General features: G+C 38.0%; 1 protein-coding gene across 8 annotated transcripts in view; it reads right to left on the minus strand.

The window, feature by feature from the left end:
* LOC102680125 (uncharacterized RNA-binding protein C3H8.09c-like) overlaps nucleotides 1-7,477 on the minus strand; it is a 323,287-nt gene that overhangs the window by 144,623 nt on the left and 171,187 nt on the right. The gene's annotated exons all lie outside the window — the stretch shown is intronic.

Raw genomic sequence — 7,477 nt, forward strand, 5'->3', positions numbered from 1 at the left:
AATCGATTAATTTTCCCTGGCTAACATCCTTCAGAAACATCCTCTCTCAGAAACCTTCCTCGGCCTATCCTCGTCGTTTCAAGGACGGAGAGGTGTACGGAGAAGTATAAGCCACAATTTCCGTGGAGATTGCTTCGTTCACCCAGATCCAGGGAGTGCGGCCAACAACCGGCTGCAGTATTCATTTTCAAATCCCCGTGTACCTAGATCCACGCCAAGATTCTTTCCCTATCCGACCAACCGTCTCGCCAGAGGCTGTTCAATTATACACGGCTGAAATATCATTCGCGCGTGTTTTATTCAGTGGCGCGGCAACGCGTAACTCGCAGGGACAAAAGGGGGTAAAGGGATCGGGGTGCATTTTGCCATCGAGGTATCGAGGAGAGAGAGAGAGAGAGAGAGAGAGAGAGAGAGAGAGAGAGAGAGCGAGAGAGAGAGAGATCGGTTTTCTTCCGCCTATTTAATACTGTCACGAGATCGTACGCGCATATAAGGACAAAGGATAGAAGTCGGTGGTCGATATTTGGTGAAACAAAATGAAAAAAGAAAAAAGAGAGAGAGAGAGAGGGAGAGAGAGAGAGAGAGAGAGAGAGAGAGAGAGAGAGAGAGAGAGATCGGTTTTCTTCCGCCTATTTAATACTTTCACGAGATCGTACGCGCATATAAGGATAAAGGATAGAAGTCGGTGGTCGATATTTGGTGAAACAAAATGAAAAAATAAAAAAGAGAGAGAGAGAGAGATCGGCTTTCTTCCGCCTGTTTAATACTTTCACGAGATCGTACGCGCATATAAGGATAAAGGAAAGAAGTCGGTGGTCGATATTTGGTGAAACAAAATGAAAAAATAAAAAAAAGGAATTGTATTAAAAAAAGCGATTTTAAATAAATTGTTGAGAGTTGAGAGTGTTTATTACGTATTGTTTGCGTGAATAAATATTGGACGAGTGAAATTGGGATCGTAAATAAAGAAGATAAGAAGGGTTTAAAAATTGAAAGATGATGAATAAAAAGTGTACTTCAAACTACAATAAAATAAAAATGTTTTCAAAAATGAATAGACGATAATAATTTTTATCGTCTTATTGTAATATTATCGTTTATTTTTCGTTTATTATTTTATGCAAAGGTAAAAGAAAGCATTTTGATTGACACCTCAATTATATATCTTTTAAATACCAATTTTGCCCATCCTCGTTATTACAACTCACAGCTCAATCTTCTAATTACAATCTTTATACATCGATTATATTTTCGTACAACACGGTTGAATCAATTCAAATTATATCTTATATATATATATATTTTTCCAATTAAATAAAAAAATATTTCAAAAATAATTAATAGATCAAGAATAATTTTTACATTTTCTTCGTACATTATTTCATTTCATATATTCAAAACTCTGCCAAATACTTGTACACCAACAACAATATAAAGATGAAAGAAACCATTTCGATCGACACCCTATCTTTTAAATACCAATACTTTCCCAATATATTCTCGTGCAAAAGAAACTTTATCTAAAAAAACAAAATTGTGAACATAAAAAAAAAAGCATGGATTTTGGTAATCAAATTACCAAATGGGGAGGGTGAAGAAATTGGCGAAATGGGCGGAGGGGGGTAGGTACACGATCGCTTTACGAGGCGACGTGATTGCAATCGCCCCCCGCTTTTTGCTGGTTCCTCGAGCTACTTGGAAATCCTACCGGGTACTTTTAATAATTCAGTCGAAACCGACGCGACGTGGAGACGTGGCGGGCGTCCCTTTTCCGGGGAAAAAAAGAAAAAAAAGGAAAAAAAAAAAATTAAACCTGAAGCTCGTTCTCACGCGCGGATGGAATACGAGACGATTGCAAAACAGAAGGGGAGGGATTGATAATTGTTCCCCGGGATAAGTGATGGCCGAATCGGGGAGCTGGATCGAATTATCGAGATTGATTCTTTTTTTTTTTTTCGTCGTCACATTCTTTCGTTTCTTCGTGGAAAATTTGTTTTCAAAAAGCGTGAAAGGCCTCTGGAAAAAGTAACATTTGATATTTCGACGCAGGTGCAATTTAGTCAGTTGTATTTAATCTAGATAATTGAATGACAAGATAATTTGTCTCATCAAGATATCCAATTTTTTTTTTTGGAAATGAAATGTATAAATGTATTTATAGATGTTTATATGTAATTAGACACGTTTAATAATGGATTGAGAATGTATCCATTCAATGTACATTAACAGGCACTGTATATCATACATAATTATATATATCCTCTTCACGTGTTTTAATTAATGAAGAAATATGAAATTGAATGGACATAAGTGTTTTCAAAATAAGAATAAGAAATATAAAAAGTGTTTTTCGAATTAAAAGAAAATTCTTTCGAGTAGGAAATTTTGAAAAGAACCAAAAAAAAAAGTAGATTCAGATATATAAGGTGATCGCAAAGAAAAAGAATTCGTGTATGTGAAGAACAATTGTATCGCGAGAGGACAGAGAAGTGGAGAGAGTATAGTCCAAGCGGAAGAGAGGAAGGGGTTGAAGAAACCGTCATCGGAACGCGGAGGCCTGATGGAAAGGGGAGAGTCGAGAAGAAGTTTGACGAGATCGCAATCACGAATAAAATTGCATCGCCAACATTTCCTACCTATCTTCAGCCAACATTTCCTACCTATCTTCAGCCAAATTCAGATTTCTCAGAGGGGGATATGCTTTTAAGGGATAATAATCGAGAGGGGAGGATAAAAGATAAGAGAGGAAAGACAAATTTCGAATCCGATGAATAAATTTTAACTTCGGAGGAGGGTGGTATTTTGATTCCCCTCCGCCTTCTTTCGATTCTTCTTTCCACGAGCGGATTCGACGAAAAAGTTTCCACGAATTAGCAATCCCGACGTGCTATCGTTTAAACGATCGATTTCGACGGAAATTATGATTCAGAATCGAGCGGATTCGACGGATTTAAATTCATCGATTGGTCAGCAATCGTACAGAGATAACATCTTTAATGCAAATTCTTCTTAATCGAAATATAATTGAATATTTTCTTCGATAATTATACGAGGTTTACATATTTTTATAGATTGTTTATAGTTTATCATTTTTACAAGACAACTATGCAATCCCTAGATAGACTCATCGGCCGTGCAAATGATCAAAATTGGAGATTTAAAAAAAAGTAACTAGTTAAAAATAAAATAAATTTAAGTGATTGCTCGTTAAAATGCTTGAATAACATTTATTCCTATTTTAATTGATCTATTTTTTAAGGCAACTTGTGGAAATAATTTTTTTATTCGTAACTTCAACTATTAAATTTTGCCCATCACTGCAAACGACACTAGCTAGTTATAATCAGAATATAAGTGGAACGAATCAAGCATTGTCAGACGCATAGAATAAGCCTTTATCGTAGTAAGCAGAATTATGACAGTCAAACGAGCCTCTCTCTCTCTCTCTCTCTCTCTCTCTCCGTCGAAAGAAACTTTCTCTGATAGAACGGAGAGAAAGGGATTAAATTTAACCTTACAATCTCTCCCTCCCTCCTCCCCCTCTCCCCATTTAAGGTGTATTAAAAGATAGTTTTAAGACTTGATACAGAAATATGGAAATGGGGAAGGGAATTTTGAATGAACCATAACCTCACCAGACGAGCTTAAATGTAATTAATATCGTACCCTTTCTCCTCCTTTCATCCCCTTTCCCATCCCCCTCCCCTCTCGCCCGACAACGGCCCCCTTCCTTCCCCCATCCATCCCCTTCTTTCAACCGGAGGATCGGTGCATCAGGGGTGGGTTTTACCACGGCGTTAACTCAATATCTTCGTCATCGTGCCACGATCCATTCCTTTCATCCAACCCTCCCCTTTCCATCACGGAACCGAGACAAATGCTCGAATAATATCTTTGATAAGGCGAAACTCGACGTCCCCTTCCTAAATTCGCGAGCCAACATTCCATGCATATTTATCGGAGTGTCGGCCGATAAAGTGATCGCACCTTCCATATCCCCATTTGCATACGAAAAAAAAAAAAAAAAAAAAGGAAGAAAAACACTCGTATATTCGATTTTTCTTTCTTCAAACTTTATCCGATATCAAATAAAGTAAGAAAAAAAAGAAAAAAAAAGATATTCAATATCCACCAAGATCAATGTTTCAAACATTCCATTGTTGTGCCTGAATGAAAATATTCGAAACGAACGAATCATAACGTTAAAGATAAATAAAAATCTTTACCTCTTATTAATACTCGAAGTGGAAGATTTTTATCGAAGGAAGAAAAGAAACGGTTGACTTCTCGTCCCATCCAGAATTACATCTATAAAGATTCGTTCTTTCCTTGGGAAAGAAGAGTAGGGCAAATTTCCACCAGCACACAATTTCCCCAACGACGCAACACGCACGACGTAAGCGCGGATGGATTAAAAGCGGCGCGCGTGCACGCAAAATCCGCCATAATAATCCCGTTAGAAATCTCGCGACTAGCTTGATCTCCGCGGATCTGTTTGCCCTGTTTGCTGAATTACACGAGAAATTGTGCCCGGTGTTATTCGAGGGGAGGAGGGATAAAAACTCACGAGCTACCGTTACCGTAATTAAGAACCGTTTCGTCGTGGGAACCGTCTAATTACCGAGCTATCTATCCCCTCTCGCTTCCCCCCGTCCGATTATTTTAATCCTCCCTTCTTTTGGGGGTGGGGGAGGACAAAAACGCTCGTTTGAAACGCGCGATCGAAAAAGCTTATGGAGAAAGCTTTTGTTTATCCGTTCGAGGGAGAAAAGATTTATATTGAAGAAAAATTACATTAATTCTTAGATCTTAATTTTTTCGATTTTTGCAAAAATTGCAAAAAAAATTATTACGACCTCGTCCCCTTCTTTTATTTTCCCTCCTTGAATTGATAATTGTTGAATTGAAAAATTCTCAATTCAATTGAAAAAGTTTCGATTCAATTGAAACGTGCCAATCGATTCGTTAATTAAGGAGGGGTAAATAATTTATTTATAGGATGAAATATTATATTGAAATCGATTTCGAAATCCGTTCCATTGAAAGTTCTAATCGAAGGGAGGATTGGAATAACGGAATAACGATTTTAGAAGCTTCGATTCGTACTTTTGCGTACGGGAGGGGGAAAGGGAGGGGAGGGGATCACGAGCGTGATATATATTAGTTGATTCGGTGGATAATTAGTCGATTTCAAAGCGCGAGCGACAAGTCTGGAAATTTCATGAAATTATATCCACGGGATATCGAGTCCCGCTCCTCCCTCTTTTCGATTAATTCAGGGAAAATTTCAACTCGTCCAACAAGGAGGGGAGAGGGGGGGGGAGAGAGAGAAGGGGGAAGGGGTTAGGGGGACATTGTTCAATACCAACCATCAACGTTTCGAGAAATTAATGATACCGGTTCCCAACCATGACAAATATTAATTACCCCTAATGCCCATAATCATACACGCCGGTGAAAGCTTTTGATCTCCGCTTTGACGTTCGTTGAATATGTGATACGCGTTCAAAATCACGTTGCACGCTTGCGAAAAAAATGCAAATCCTCTTCGAATCCAAAAAAAAAAAAAAAAAAAAAAGAAAAAAGGAATATTTGAGAGCCACGAGAGGAAAAAATTGAAGAATCCGATTTAACGTATTATTTTTCTAAATATTTGATCATCGACACACTCGATGAGTCTGACGAGTGAGAAAAAAGACGATCTTGCTCGGATAAGTGGAATAAAATCAATCGTGGCCAGACAAAGCTGATGAATTATAATCGGATAAATGGAGTGAATTAGTAACATAGAAGAATCCCGTCCCGAGAAAGTAACCAGTTTACAATTATTTTATCCGATTATTTTTACTTTGAAATTATTGAGACGAGTCACTCGAACCGTTATTAAATTTCACTTATTCGAGTGAAACAACGCAGCTGCGATCGGACAAGTGGAACGAAACGGGTGAAGTCAGGCCAGGTATTAGGATATAATACGATCGAGGGGAGAGGTAGCAGACGGAATAATACACAGTCATGTTAGTAACGAGGGAACCAGATGTAGAATTATAATCGGACAAGTGCGTGAAAAATATTGTCTCGTCGATACAATCGATCCAATCGCGTGTCCAAAGCTTATCGGTGATCGGATTGCTCGGAATATATTGAAAAAAAATTTGATCTCGTTCGTATTATATGGAGGGAAAAAAAAAAGGGAGGGGGAGAGGAACGAAAGAGGAAAAATGGAGCATCGGTTTTCCACTCGGTTTAACCAATTTCCATCCTTTAACCATCCACTTCCTTGCTCCTAGAAATGGTCCTAGAAATTGGTCTGAGGGTAATTTCTTCGAACGCTGGCCGGAAAACAAGCGTTTCTTTCTTTTCCCGGCTTTCAATCTAACGCCAGTCAACGATACACGCATTGTATTTTAAAAGTCTTTGAATGGAGCGAGATAAATTTCAGAGATCGCGAAACCAACTTTCCTCGCGCTGCGAGCACAATGGTGTATTTCCACGGAAGAATGGCGAAGGCTCGAACAACGAGGATCCTTTATGAAGGATAGGGGTGAGTGAAGGAGAGAGACAGAGAGACAGACAGAGAGAAAGAGAGAGAGAAAAGGAGGGAGGATTCAGCGTGCAAGACGACACACAAAGCCTTTTGCCATCGAGATGATGCGTTATATTCGGGGCCCGCGTTTCATACGTGACGCAAGCTGGAAACGACGCTTCAAGATACATATATCCAAGTTGGTGTTTCTGGTCTTTCCACGAGGGAGAGGCGGAGGGGAAAGGATGGAAATTTGTTGGATCGCGCGCCGCTTATGGTTCACCAAGTTTTCCACGGTATTACGTGGATAACGTAGACCGAGTTATTACCGTTGTTTGTTAAAGTTTGGGAAAACATCAAGTGCGTGCTTTTGAAGGTTTGCAATTAATTTGTGTTACGTTGTTGTAAATGAAAATATTTTCGACTTAACGAATGAAAACTAGCTTCTAAATTCTAGATTCTAGATCAGAGCTCTTCGTTCAACGATTTCTTTTGTTAATTTTGTTTTTCATATATCGTCTATTCTTCTTCTTCTTCTTTTTTTTTTCCATATTTTGGAAGCTTTATATTTTTGAAACTTATCTTAGCATTGATTTATTGTTATTTTTTTTTTTTTGTGAAAGATTTTCTTTAATAACATGTATTTTTTGTAATACGGGAAAGACATGGTGTTCTGGTAAGTCAAATATTGCTGTTAATTTTAATTTGTCTCGATATAAATTTTCACGCACAATTTTCACGAAATATAACGGGGTTCGTTAAATTGCACAATGATCGCATAGACTGAAGCTAAATTTTTTTCAGAATCCGTTGAAGTAGGATCATTTGTAATTCACGGTGTATACCGGCATGAAAAAACAGAATATTTTATGTATCACATGAATCCCGCCGAAAAATACTGAACACCGTGCATTTTTCACGAACTGAAATAATGATAAAAATATATATATA

Source organism: Apis dorsata, unplaced genomic scaffold (assembly GCF_000469605.1).
Source record: "Apis dorsata unplaced genomic scaffold, Apis dorsata 1.3 scaffold_269, whole genome shotgun sequence".
In the NCBI taxonomy this organism is placed as follows: domain Eukaryota; kingdom Metazoa; phylum Arthropoda; class Insecta; order Hymenoptera; family Apidae; genus Apis; species Apis dorsata.